We start from the raw sequence: 14,115 nt of genomic DNA on the forward strand, positions 1-14,115 counted from the left end.
GGTGAGGCCACAGCTAGAGTACTGCATCCAGTTCTGGGTGCCACATTTCAAGAAGGATATGGAGAAGCTTGAGAGAGTCCAGAGAAGAGTGATTTATATGATTAGAGGCCTGAAGAGCAAACCATACGAGGAAAGAGTGACTGATATTGGACTGTTCAGCCTAGAAAAGAGAAGATTTCAGAAGGATTTGATAGCAGCTTACAAATATATCAGGGGAAAGTATCAGGGGCTAGGTGAACAACTGTTCACCAAAGCGCCCCAGGGGAAAACCAGGAGCAATGGTCATAAGCTTCTAGAAGAAGGTTTCAGACTGGATATAAGGAAAAACTTCACAGTTTATGTGACCAGACTCTGGAGTAGACTCCCAGCTGAGTGGAGCAGGCACCTATTCTAGAGATCTTTGGAAGGAGACTGGATGTACACCAGAAGTCTTTCCTGCCCAGAGCAGGGTGGCTGAATGCAATGATCTCACAAGGTCCCTTCCTCCCTAAACTTCTGTGAATTTGTGACATCTTTACCAAGGCATACAAGAAAATGCACTGATGCTTAACATTCTGAAGATGAAGATCCTCCATCAACAAGTTTTTAATGAGAAGTCTTCAGCTTCAGAATTCAGATTTGTGGTGCAACTCTGGAGCATGTCAAGCATTTCCAGGACCTCGGAAGCCATCTATTGCAGAAGGCTGACATCAGTGAAGAAATCCAACATCACTTCAAATGTGCAAGTGCAGTCTTTGAATGCTTGTGAAAATGGGTGTCAAACATTACACCATCAGACTCAAAACCAATCTCATGGGTTATCAAGCAGTTGTTATTCCCACCTTACTGTACAAAGCTGAGATATGGAAAACATAGAAGAGATGCCTCAACTTGCTGGAGAAGTACTATTAACACTGTCTGATGAAGATCCTTTGAATCTAGTGTGAAGACAAACCCATCAACATTAGCATCCTTTTGCAAGCAAACATAATGAGCATCAAGATGAAGATCATTTGACATTAGCTTTGCTGGGCTGGACATGTCATCCAGATGTCTGACTCCAGACTCCCAAAGCAAGTTTTATTCTCCCAGATTAGTCAAAGTGTATGCTCAAGAGAAGGTCAGAGAAAGTGCTTTAAGGTTATCTTCAAGGCCAACTTGAAAAAATGCAACTCATGGGAGACTATCACCCATGATCTCCCCAAATGGAGGAAGAGTTTGTTGCAGTGATCTCAGTACTCTGAAACCTCACAATGACAGCAGGAGTTACAGACCAAATCAAGAATCTGGAGACACCCACCCTGAAATGTGGGTGGAAATACATGGAATGGAAATACATGGCCAAATTGCGGTAGAACCTGTCAATTCTGGATTGGCCTTGTCATCTACCTTTGGACCCAAGATAAGGCAGTCATGGAAGACAATCATCCTTGACTGTGAGAGATTGCTAATGATATTCTTTACTAAACTTCTTCCTAGCATGTTTGAAAATCTAGTCCTGGGAATACAAGGAGGATGGGAAGAAAGTGACCAGCACAACAAAAATCAGAAGAACAACATAAGAAATAAACAAAAAGAAAACCAAAACCACATTTTACAGTAACTGAGTATTTACTGAAAAAAAAACCCTTAGGTCTATTAACTTCCCATTACTGCTTCTAGCAGTTATTTCTTTTTATAATTGACATCTAAAGCTGCTATCACCTCCTCCTCCTCCGCTCAAAAGACATAGTAGCAAGCATTCAGGGCTTGATTCAGTGCCCAAAGGGAACCTTTTGATAGATGTTGTAGGCATTAGATCAGGCCTTAGACAGGGAAGAGGCACGGCAGAAAGAAATGAGTGTGTTAAGATAAAGGCTTCAGAAATCTCACTACCATCATAAGTTTAATGCTCATGAGTTGAAAAAAACATAAGGCTCATATTCCTTCAGGCTCCCAGTTGTTGGGTTAAATTTATAGAGGGAGTGGTTGCAATAATGCACACCATTGTCCCGTTCTACCACAGCAGACTGGAAATGATATCCATGTCTGAAAGGTCACTTCCAGGTTAGACAAATACAACTGAACTCTGCTAATTTCGGAACATAGCTATCACGGATGTTGTGCATATAGTAGTCACTTGCCAGAACACTGCACTGTTTCCATATTATTCTAAAACTATGATTTATGGACTTCCTTGAGGAAATGTGAAACCAGTTAAATTTCTTTTGTCTATAACCTCTTGAGTGCTGTCTGTATAAAAGGATGTGTCACAGTCAGTTAAGTATAGCAGATGGCAAACGGAGGCTAGAGAGATGGTGGAATCCAGTGCCCCTGGAATTATTGCAGGCAATCTCACCATACTCCTTTCCTGCATTTCCTGTACTTGTCTGTAGCCTTTTGAGACTATTATCAGAATGGTGACAGGAATATGTTTATTTCCCAGGTTTGATTAGCAGTTACCCAGATCAGGGCATGTTCCTTTTTCCTCGGATTTTCTGAACAAATATCAACCAATTGCTTTTCAGTCATTGTAATATGTGGGCATTAGCAGTCCTCATTTCTCTCCAGAATACAGCATGTTGATAATTCAGGTACTGCACCTGGGATAAAAGTTTCAAGCAGTGATTTAGAGAATTCCTTAGGTAAATGATGGACTATGAGTGCAGGGGTCCAGAAGGGCCTGTCCAGCGCTATATCTCTAGCAAGCTGGAGAAAGCAGTTTTTAAGATTGACTTAACTCTCTTTTTGGACGCATTTTCTCTCTGTTTTAGGGTCTTATTCTACAATGCTACAAACACAAACTGTCCCACTGATGCAACTGGATTACTTCTGTATGGATTATTGATGCAATAGTTGCAGAATTGAGCATCGGTGGTTGGTTAAAGCATCCAGAATGAAGCTTATTTCATCCTTTCCAACAGACAGTTGCATTAATTGAACCTCTCCACTACAGGAAACTATAAGAAATATTCAGTTATATCAGATTTGCTGTAAGTGCCAATCTTTTATTCATTAGAGTAAATGTCTGTCTTTTTCTCTTATGTCCTGTACCAATCATTCAAGAATTTTTCAAATTTAATTTTAATCTACCATTCCCTTATTAGCAGTTCTTTTTCTTGCTTTTCTTCATTCTAAAATTATGATGATAATTACATAAATGAATAACCTCTCTGGACAAAAGAAGAAGATTCTGAAACATTTGGCATTAAATCATTTTTTTAAAGTCTGCTATTTGGAAAAGCAGCTAATTTTTTTCCTATTGGTTTGCAGTTTTGCACTACCTATGATTTTCATCATTTTCAAAGCTAGTGGAACAAGATGTAAGGTTGTATTTTTGGCAGGACCTGATGCAAAAAAAAAAGGGAGGGACAGAAAAAAGAATGTGGAAAAGAGAAGTTAATACATATAACAGGGCATTGGGTGTCCTTCTTCAGTCCTTTGCTGTGTCACAAATCTCTGTGAACCTCAGGCAAGTCTATCTTTGGGAATAAAATCCTTCTGGTATAACATAGGGGAAGTGGGAGTCATACCAGTTGTGGAGTCAGATTGTAACAGGTCCTTATGTGAGTGTAAAGCAAGACACTAGAGAGGACACCAGAAGCCTTGTGTGGCTGGTTCTGGGTCTCACAAAATTGTACTTTCTTAATGAAGCATGGGGTTGTTGCATTCTCTCTCCTCTAGAGATATGGAAAAACTAAAACAAAAGTGGCAAAATACAAGTTGGTGAAGTAGGCATCTCAATAGAATTTGGCAGAATTTGGGTGCCTAGGTCACAAAAGTTGATTTAAAATAACCCTGCTCCAACAGTCAGGAAACTTCTTAAGCTCTTAGGGTGCTTGCAAACTTTAAAAAACAAAAACAAAAAACCAAAAAGCAAAAAAAAACCCCCAAAAAACAAAAACAAGCAAACAAACAAAAAAACCTGGTGCTTTACTTTAAACTCAGTTTGTACCCAGAAGAGGCAATGCGTTACTTCAACCAAGCTACCAAACGTCTGTAAAAATTTTGCATTTAGTGCGGGGGGGGGGAGGGGGGGTTGGTGCTTTTATCTAATAGCTGACTGAATCACCTTTAGCTAAAAGCACCAAAAAGCCCTGCTGAAGCACCTGATCTATACAGATACTGCAGAGCTGGGTTGAAGTAAAGCATTTTTTTTTAATGTCTTCAAGCAACCCTAAATTCATGCACGTCTCAGCGAGGCAGAGACAGAACAAACAAAAAGGAACATAACCAGCTAGGGCACTCAGTTGTAACGGAGGTGACCTGGGGTTTGCCCTTAAACTGTTGATGCATTTTACATTAGGCAGTCATCACTGATTGAAAACCAGCAATAGTTCTAAGAATACGAAGTGGAACTCAGATCTATTTCTCCTCCCAAGTGTCCTAACCACTAGTCTACAAAGTCAGGACTTGCTTATCCATTTTTTTTGGTCCCTTTGAATATTGTGTTCTTGGCTGTACAGTAGTCAAGCTTCAGTAAGTGGGTTGGAGGGACCCACCTCTTCTTGAACTGGCTTATCCTACAGGCTGGTGGCTATGATTCTTTCTTGGACAGGGGGTTGCAACTATTGGGATCTCCACAGGTGGAAAAAGGCCTAGAGTCAAGGTGTCCCACTTCCTGGGTGAATGCTGTAATCACTGTTGTCTAAGAGTGGGCAGCACCATCATGGACATGTCAGTAAGAAAGGAGACAACTCATTGCTTTGGATCCTGAAGTGGGAGAGGTAATTGGTGTATAGCCCTTAATCAGACCTAAGAGCCAGAGAAGGGAGGGAATTCAGATGCACTCTTTTTCTTAAAGTCATATTTATCTAGATGGTTCCTCATTTATAACCTAGGCTTTCTGAGTTGCCCATAGAGGTACAGAACAATTTCACTTGTTCGTAAAGGTAACTTAAAACATGTGTACACATCCTTGCAACACAGCACCGGGCGTTCTTAAAAGTGCACTCATTTCTATTAATAGCAAAATGTGCATCAGCACTGAGAAAATGGCAGCAGTGCACTTTTGAACTAAAACACATTGAAGGTGTTTTAGTTCAAAAGCACACCTCCGCCATTTTCTATATGCTGACATGCATTTCACTACTTGAACAACTGCACGCAGCACAGTTGAATCTCCAGTGCAACACAGCACAAAAAGGCATGTGTATAAATGCCCTTAGGAACCAAACTCAGTTTCTATGAATCTCTCTCCTAGAATTCTGCATCTAACTTTAAAGCATGCTAAACCCTAAACTGAATGGGCCTAGGGGCCCAATTTTCAAGATAGGCCACCAATTTCTGTACACACAGAGACCTGTTTCTAGGACATTGTGAGTATGCAGTCCCTGCCTAGGGCTTACACAAAGCATTCTAATTCCTCAGTGGCATATGTTTCCTGGTATTCTCTTGGTGATGCTTTTAGTTAACATGAACCTGTCCTCTTTTCCCCGGACATTTCCCCACTTCTAGAAACAACCCTTTTTGGGAGTCCTGAAATTATTCTTTTCTCCTGCTATATTTGGCTTTTTCATCTCTGTTCAGAACCAAAATACCTTTAGAAGAGTGTGAGGGAGAGAAGGAGCCATCGGGCTCTGAAACTCCTTTCCCCGGCGCAAGTGCGGTACAGCCCCTCTCTCAGACCCAGAGCATGGGGCGTGAACATATGCAGGTGTACGGAGGTAGGAGGGGCCCGGAATGAGGGGACCGGTATAAAGAAGACGCCAGTGCTAAGCAGAGTCCCGGCGGAACTGGAAGAGCCCAGCAGGGAGATGGACGCTGGCAGGAGCTCATTGGGGCAAATGCACGCTGTCCTGAACCACGACCACACCTTTTGGAGAAAGGGTAAGCCCCTGCGGGGTTTATGAACCCGGGCGGAGGGCCCAGCGAGAGGAAGGACTTAACAAGGTGGTTGGGAGCGATCGGCACCCGGCAAACCTATCTACCGTAAAGCCCTTAATAAGGGGGCAGCTCAGCCCGTGAGTTCACAGCTACAGTAGTGAAGGACTGAGCGGTCTCAAGGAGCCCCAGGGAGGGCTGAAGAACCCACTTAGAGTTGAGGAAAGGGGTTCTACCGACGGCATACAGGGCAAGAGCAGGGAACCACTGCTGAGGATCAGGGTGGGAATCTGAGCTCTGGAGAGCCCCTGGCCAGAATTGTGTTAGGGTTGATCTTTTGTATTTTGTTGTGGATTAACCCGAAAGAGGAAGAGAAAGAAAGACTGTACTACGTGGCCCACCTAAATCGGTGGCCATGACCCGGTGGAACGGGTGAGGGTGTAGGGGTGGCGGAGCCCTCATAAACGCGGGACCCCGTGAACTCAAGGAATCCCACTTCTGGACTGGCACGCGCCAGACAATAACACTGGACCAGATTACTATCAAAGTCGTGGCAGGCGAGTTAGATGCGTGCAGCCCGCAGGTGAGCGATTTGACCTCTGGGAATCAGTCCCAGTGCAGGGGGACAGTGGCCATCACGGAGACACTACCCCACAAAGAGCCAGCTCATGTTGTGCTATTTCTGTTCCATTCTTTTCCAGACCTAATTGTGCTCGCTATATCCAATTAAAAATTGCCCCAAAACAAGATTCATGCTTAAGATATGCCTTTAACTTTAGAAGCAAGTTTGGGCCTGAATCAGAACTCTGGGCATTTTTACACATGCTCTGGTGTGGGCGGGAGGGGCACTTTAATTAATGTGGCTCTGGGAGCTACTCTAATTAAAGTGCCCACAGCATCTCATGTATCAGCATCCCAGCACTTCAAAATGAGGACAGGGTACTTTAACTAAAAGTCATCAAATGAGCTTTAGTTAAAGCACCCCCACCACCATTTTGAAGTTCAGAGATGCTGATACACAAAATGCAGAGGCTGCTAGAGTGCACTAATTAAAACACTCCAGCAGACTCAGTTAATCAAGTCTACTCTGACACACTGTAATTACACACATGTAATTACAGCACTTCAGAGCAGCCTCCCTACTCATCTACAGGCACCCTCGGTGACTGGGTTTTATTCTTGGGATGACACAAACTAGAAACTTTTGTCTACAAGCACTACAATTTCTCCATAATTTGAAGGCCATTTTTATTCTTCCCATGCCAGAACTGGCACACGTGAAAATTGTTACCTGCATTTCTCTCTCTGTTAGAATGGAAGTTTAGTCTCTGTTTTTTTATGAGGCTCAACACCTAGCTTAACCTGTCCTTTCTTCATATAGGCTTAGAACAACAAATACAGCAAGTTAAAGCAGACAGCACTATGTTTGAATGTGCATCTGAAACTTATAACTTGGGCCTACCTTGACTTCAGGAATATTTCCAAATAAACTTATGAAACCAATCCCAGAAGCCAATATCAAAATTATCAGGCAGAGTTGAATTCTGAGTATTTTGAACATTAGATGTTGAACTGAGGCTTGTTGAATTTGCATTTTTCTTATTTTAAGTGAATCTGGAAAGGGTTTCTCAAAAGGCTTTTAATGCAGTTTGGTACTATGAGAGAGAAGTGAACAAAAGCTATTGTGAAACAAAAGATTTTCTTTCTCTTAGTAGCAAAAATAAATAATTAAAAATTGAAATTACAAGGGAAAAAAGTCAAAAACAAAGAACCGCTGTAGGTGGTTGAAATGCAATTGAAAAATAAATGTAAGATGAGCAGTAAATGTTCAACCTGTATCACACAGCCTCACTGAAAGAGTACCATTACTTAATAACATTAATAACGGGCACATAAATATCACTTGTCAGCCACCAATTTTAAAACTCTAGCCAGCTTCCTTTGTACAGGTGAAAAGATGCCTTTTCATTTAAAATGACAATGAAAGTAAAACTGTCATCAAATTGTATTAATTTTTTATTCCCTTTTTTTTTAATCCACATGGGAATGTCTTGATGGATAATGCCTAAGTACAAATCCAAGAGAAAGGAAAAGGGAAAAAAATGTTCCTATGAATTGAAAATGTATGTTTTATAGCTTACTCTCCCTCTCCCTTGAAAAGGCTGCATAGGTACTAACAATCAGCGGCAGGAAACTAATAGAGGTAATAACTTGCTTTTAAAAATCTTCAGAAACAATTGGAGTGTAGACAGGGGACTGCATGAATCCCAGGTTTGCAACAAGAGCCAAAGGTAAAGTGAAAAGGAGGTGTTGTTGATTATGAAGCAATTGAAGCTAGTACTACATCAGTTGGCACTTACACAAGGCAAAAGCCCTCATTTCTTGCTTAATTTTCCCTTTTGAAATGAAATTAAATTAGATGCACTATAACTCAAAATGAAACACATGGCCACTCATAAACTTATTAGCAGCACACTAGCTAGGATCTCAAAATGTGGTTTAAAGAATGAACCATATTTGGATGCTAGAGAAAAAGGGAAATGTAGGTCTTAGAAATGTGGTTGATGAAGGGAACCCAACCTTTTCACACACTGAGCATTGACTTTGCAGTATCAAAGTCTCCTTTGGCAGCCAGCTAAAAAGCCTAGGGCTATACCAAACTTGCATAGAAGCTTACATAATTTTTTATCAGTGTTAAAATGACAGAAGTATTCCCCCCATATTCTTTTTTTCTGTTAAGTACAGAAGCTAATGGTTTGAATTTGCAAGCAATAACCCTGGAACCGTGCAAGCTTACCATAGGGTGAAGAGTGATCATGTGTCAGTATATTAGGTTTCAGCAGGCCACCCATATAGCATAGCAATTTGACCATTCTTTAGGGATTTGGATTTAGTTATTTGTTGGGTAATGGATTTAGCCATACTGAGCCTGTACACTTGTGATCCAGTGCAATAACCAGACTTCCCTGACAGTGATTGTGTGCATATGTCAGTGAATCAACTTTATCTGAAGAATTTATTTCCAAGCTTCAGGCATTCAAAACTGTCAGTCTGTAGCAAAGTTCCAGTGTCATCCCAGGTGGCCATTTAAGTGTGTGTGACAACTGGAATATTCCAGGCACAAAACTAGTATCCGCTTTTAATGCCCCATGTTTCTACGAAGTGACTTTATTATTGGCTTTCCAATACCTTTCTTTCAGAAGAGGGAAGACAGGCTTGAGCATGAAATAGCTGCCTCACTAGCCACAGAATTCCTGCCCAGGATATATTGCCAGTAAGGTTTATTTCTGCATTTTTTAAAAATAAACAAATCAAACTGGGTGCGTCTACAAAAGATGCTTTACTGCACAGTAAAGCTAATTAATGTGCAGTAAGCATCTACATCTACCCACACACATGCTTACTGCTCAGTAATTGGCTCTAATTGTGTGTAAATTTGCTACCTGCAAATACAAGTATCAAATTTACTTGAGATTTCTTACTGCACAATAACACGTGTGTATATACCAGAAGGACCAAGGGAAGTGTGGGTCCCTTATGACAAAGGATGGGGGAGGCAACCTTATGACAGAGGATGCAGAAAAGGCTGAAATACTTGATGCCTATTTTTCCTTAGTCTTTACAAGCAAGTTCCGCTCCCAGACTACTGTACCAGGCAGCACAGTTTGGAGAGAAGGTGAGCAATGAACAATGGCAAAAGAAAAGGTCAAAGACAATTTAGAAAAGTGGGACATATACAAGTCTTTGGGGCCAGATGGGATGGACCTGAAGATGCTAAAGCAGTTGACTGATGTGACTGCAGTCACTGGCCATCATCTTTGAAAACTCATGGAGATCAGGAGAGGTCCTAGATGATTAGAAAAGGGCAAACATAGTGCCCATATTTAAGAAATGAAAAAAGGAGGATCCAGGGAACTACAGACTAATCAGCCTCACCCCAGTCCCTGGAAAGATAGAGCATATCCTGAAGGAATCCATATCTAAGCACTTGGCGGAGGAGACGATGATTAACAACAGTCAGCATGGATTCACCAAGGGCAAGGCATGCCTGACCAACCCAATTACCTTCTATGATGAGGTGACTGGCTCTGTGGATGTGGGGAGACCAGTGGATGTGGTATACCTTGATTTTTTTCAAAGTTTTTGATATGGTCTCCCACAACATTCTTGCAGGCAAGGTAAAGAAGTACAGGTTGGATGAACAGACTATAATGTGGATAGAAAACTGGCTGGAACATTGGGCTTAGAGGGTAATAATCAGTGGTTCGATGTCTAGTCAGCAGCTGGTATGGAGTGGAGTGCCCTAGGGGTTGGTCGTGGGGCCAGTTTTGTTCAATGTCTTCATCAACAACCTAGAAGATGGCATAGAGTGCATCCTCGGCAAGTTTGCATATGACACCAGGCTGGGAGGAATAGTAGATATGCTGGTGGGTAGGGCTAACATTCAGAGTCACCTAAACAAATTGGGGGATTGGGCCAAAAGGAATTTCATGAGGTTCAACAAGGACAAGTGCAAAGTCAAGTGCAAAGGGTGGAACAATCCCATGCACCAATACAAGCTGGGGGCTAAGCAGCAGCTCTTCAGAAAAGAACCTGGAGGTTACAGTGGACATTAAGCTAAATATGAACCAGCAGTGTGCCCTTGTTGCCAAGAAGGCTAATGGCATCCTGGGCTGCACTGGTAGGTGTGTTGCCAGTAGGTCTAGGGAAGTAATTATTTCCCTCTGTTCAGCACTGGTGAGGCCACATCTGGAGTACTGTGTCCAGTTTGGGGACAAAGAAATGATGTGGACAAACTGGAGAGAGTCCAGCAGAGGGCAACAGAATGGTAAGGGGGTTGGGGGTCATGACTTATGAGGACAGACTGAGGGTACTGAACTTACTTAGTTTGGAGAAGACAAGACTGACAGGGGATTTAATAGCAGCCTTCAACTACCTAAAGGAGGGTTTGAAAGAGGATGGGGCTGGACTATTCTCAGTGGTGGCAGATGACAGAACAAGGAGCAATGGTCTCCAGTTGCAGCAAGGGAAGTTTAGGTTGGGTATTAGGAAGAATTTTCTCACTAGGAGGGTAGTAAAACACTGGAACAGGTTACCCAGAGGTCTGGTAGAATCTCTGTCCTTGGAAGTTTTTAAGACCCAAGTAGACAAAGCCCTGGCTGGGATGATCTAGTTGGGGATAGTCCTGCTTTGAGCAGAGGGTTGGACTAGATGATCTCCTGAGGTCCCTTCCAACCGTAATTTTCTATGACTCGATGATTCTGACCAGGAGCAAATATGATCCCAGTCAGCCAGGCAACAGGGGGAGGTAGATTGCTTCCTGCCCCTGGGAGCTGCCTGCTGCCAGGACAGGCTTCACCACCAGAACCCGCATGGGGACAATGTCCTCCTACCCTGGCAGAATGGGACTCCCAGCCTCTGCTTTGTGATTGTGGGGCCAGGGCTTGGAATATCCTTATCACCTGCTGGCAGGTTGCAGAGCTGGCACTGTGAGAGAAGGGTCTCCCAGCATGGGCTCTGCAACTGGGGAGTAGGGGGTGGGAACTCCTTACTACTTGCATTTGTCTCTGGCTGAGCTCCATGGTGGAGCCTGCCCCAGCAGCAGGCAGCTCCTGGGGGCAAGGAGCAATGTCCCAGCCCTCTCCAGGAGACAGTTGTCCCCTGGCCTCAGAACTAGCACCCAGGGGAAGCCTAGAGCTCCCTCTGGCTGTTGGAGGTCCATAGGGAATGGGAGCAGTCAGCTGCTAGGAGCAGCAAATCCTCTCCTGCCTCTCTTTATGTGTAGACATGTGCCTGGGAGAGTTTACTCTCAAGTAAACTACTTGAGAGTAAACTGCTGCTAGGTTATTTGCATGTGTAGATGCATCAGTGTATGTAGGGAGATTAATGTGAGTAGTTAATGAATTGTGGTATGTTTGTACTGGTTAAGAAATACTGCAATCCATTTAGTTTTTCTTCAGTTAATCTCTTAGCCAAAAATTTGATAACCCCACTTTGTAGGGTTTGTAAGGTTTTTATTATATTTAAGATGTTCTACATTTAGTTTTATAAATAGTGTTAGATGGTCATGGCAGTAATTCAACATTTCCAATATTTTGTGTGTACATGTATAATGTTGACCTAATTCCTAATTACATTAAGATGCCCCTAATTACACTAAAACTACTCCAATTCCAGCCATGGAAAGGATGTTATATAGTGGATATGAATGCTGTTGGCTGCCAGAGTGTTATAAAAGGCCCCTAGTCTTTCTATAAAGTTTATTGACGATATATAAAGTTTACTGAGTATAAACTCTCACATTATATTGTCTATCAGAACTTTTCACTAGTATCCAATCTTGGACATAGCTCAGGTAGAGGTTATACAGAAGTCCCCCGCATCCACCAATAATGTACCAAAATGTAGAAGTGTAAACAGCATAATTCCAGTAAATATAATAACCCAATTAGTTTGACAGAAATCCCATGTGAAATCATAAAATGGCTTATATAGATAGAGACTGATAAGGATGGCTGTATAATTAATTCCAATCAACATCATTTTGTGAAACATAACTCTTGTTAAGCAAACAGTATCATCTCTTGATGAGATTACATATTAGGTTGACAGAGATAACTGTTGACCATGAACTTTAACCAAAATCCTGTTCCACCTCCAAGTCTAATGCAGTGCTATGGCTAATGCAAAAATGATACATCTTGCCACAAGAGCTGGTTCTTAATCCATACAGGGAGACACAGACAATTTTCTCCACAGGCAATGTAATCTTAGTCACTGATCCTAATCCACCCTGCATAGACTGGAGCTGTCATGTTCTGAGGATGATCTTGACCACCCCAGGAAAATGTAAATCTGTCTCCTGTTCTTTCAGTGGGGAGCTCTTACATGCCTGTCATGTAGGGATCCAGCTCACTCTGAAAGAAACATTTAAATGATGGAGGATCTGCTCTTAATGCCACATATGCATTTTGCATTTTGATCTTGATAGTCATAAAGCGAAAGGAAATTTGAAACAAAGACATAAAATAGGAAAAGAGGATAAAAACCTAGTGGTTACAGTCCAGATACAGTCCAGCCGTACAATGTTTTGTTAATACATTTTTTCTTACATTGCAAACTATATAGCACTGTATCACTCAGTGTAATGGTAAGTGTGAAAACTGCAGTTTTGTAAGTTAAATGAAAAGCAAAATATTTTTTCTATTCTTATTTTAATTTTTTAAGGCAAAGGAAACATGCAAGCAGGGACAAATCCAAAGCCAGCTCCTCTGTACATTCCAAAAACTGCAAATTTGTAATATTTAATAGTTATCAGCTGGTTGACAAGGGTATTTTAGACACAAAGGTAAGACTGATTCCTCTTCATGTGAAGGAAGCTCCCTCCCATCCATACCATGACCCAGAAAGAGAACTGGCAGGGTTCACATGAGGTTTGTTGCTTTTTGATAAAACACCAAAAAGAAGCACAGACAACCCTTCCTTTCAGTGCTCTGCTCTATTACTCCTTGCACACCTGGTTCTTTATTCCTCTGGTGTGTTGGTGAGTCATGGCTGCTGCTAAATGAGTGTCAGCTGCTCATCAGGTTACATCTGCTCTTTTTGTCTCAGCCAGTGACTCTGTAACCACTACACTTGTATACTTGGGTTTTGTGTGACTTTTGGTTTACAGGGCCCTGTTACAGGAGCTTAAGCAACTAATGCAGTAGGCACAGGCTGTGTGATTTTGTTCTGACATCAGCACATACCACTCTAATCTAGTGCTGTGCTGAAAAAAAACCTGTAAAATAATATCCATGAAATAAGATCCTGGTAAGCTTAATCTTATAACTTTTCCATCAGCTTCTCTCTCTCCTTAAGCCCGCTCCATGGTGTTAGAAGCTACCTAACTCCTGCTGCTAGAGCACCAAGTTGAAGTGGATAAACTGATTAAAAATACTAGAGAGAGAGTGAATTAATCTTTTTCTACTCAATCATTGAAGCTCTTCTAACACATCTTTATATGGCTCAGCTGTTGCTTTTCTCTTTCCCCTACCTGTGAATATTTTCTTTTTCACTTTAGGAAACTAGCACTCTAGAATTCCACTGATGGAAAATGCAATAAACCACCCAGAAAATTATATTCAAAAGCATTAAAGTTGCATGTAGGATTTTAAGACTAGAAAGGATCTCGTGGGATACTGACTCAGTCTCCCATTATTACAGGCAACCATATCGCACAATCTTGTTCATAAAATAGATAAGCTCCAATTTAAAACTAGATAGGCTGTTTTCATCTATTTCTCCTGTTGGAAGGCTGTTTCAGAACCTCATTCCTCTGATAGTTAGAAATTG

This window comes from Crocodylus siamensis, chromosome 2 (assembly GCF_052110815.1).
Source record: "Crocodylus siamensis isolate JL-2025a chromosome 2, ASM5211081v1, whole genome shotgun sequence".
In the NCBI taxonomy this organism is placed as follows: Eukaryota; Metazoa; Chordata; order Crocodylia; family Crocodylidae; genus Crocodylus; species Crocodylus siamensis.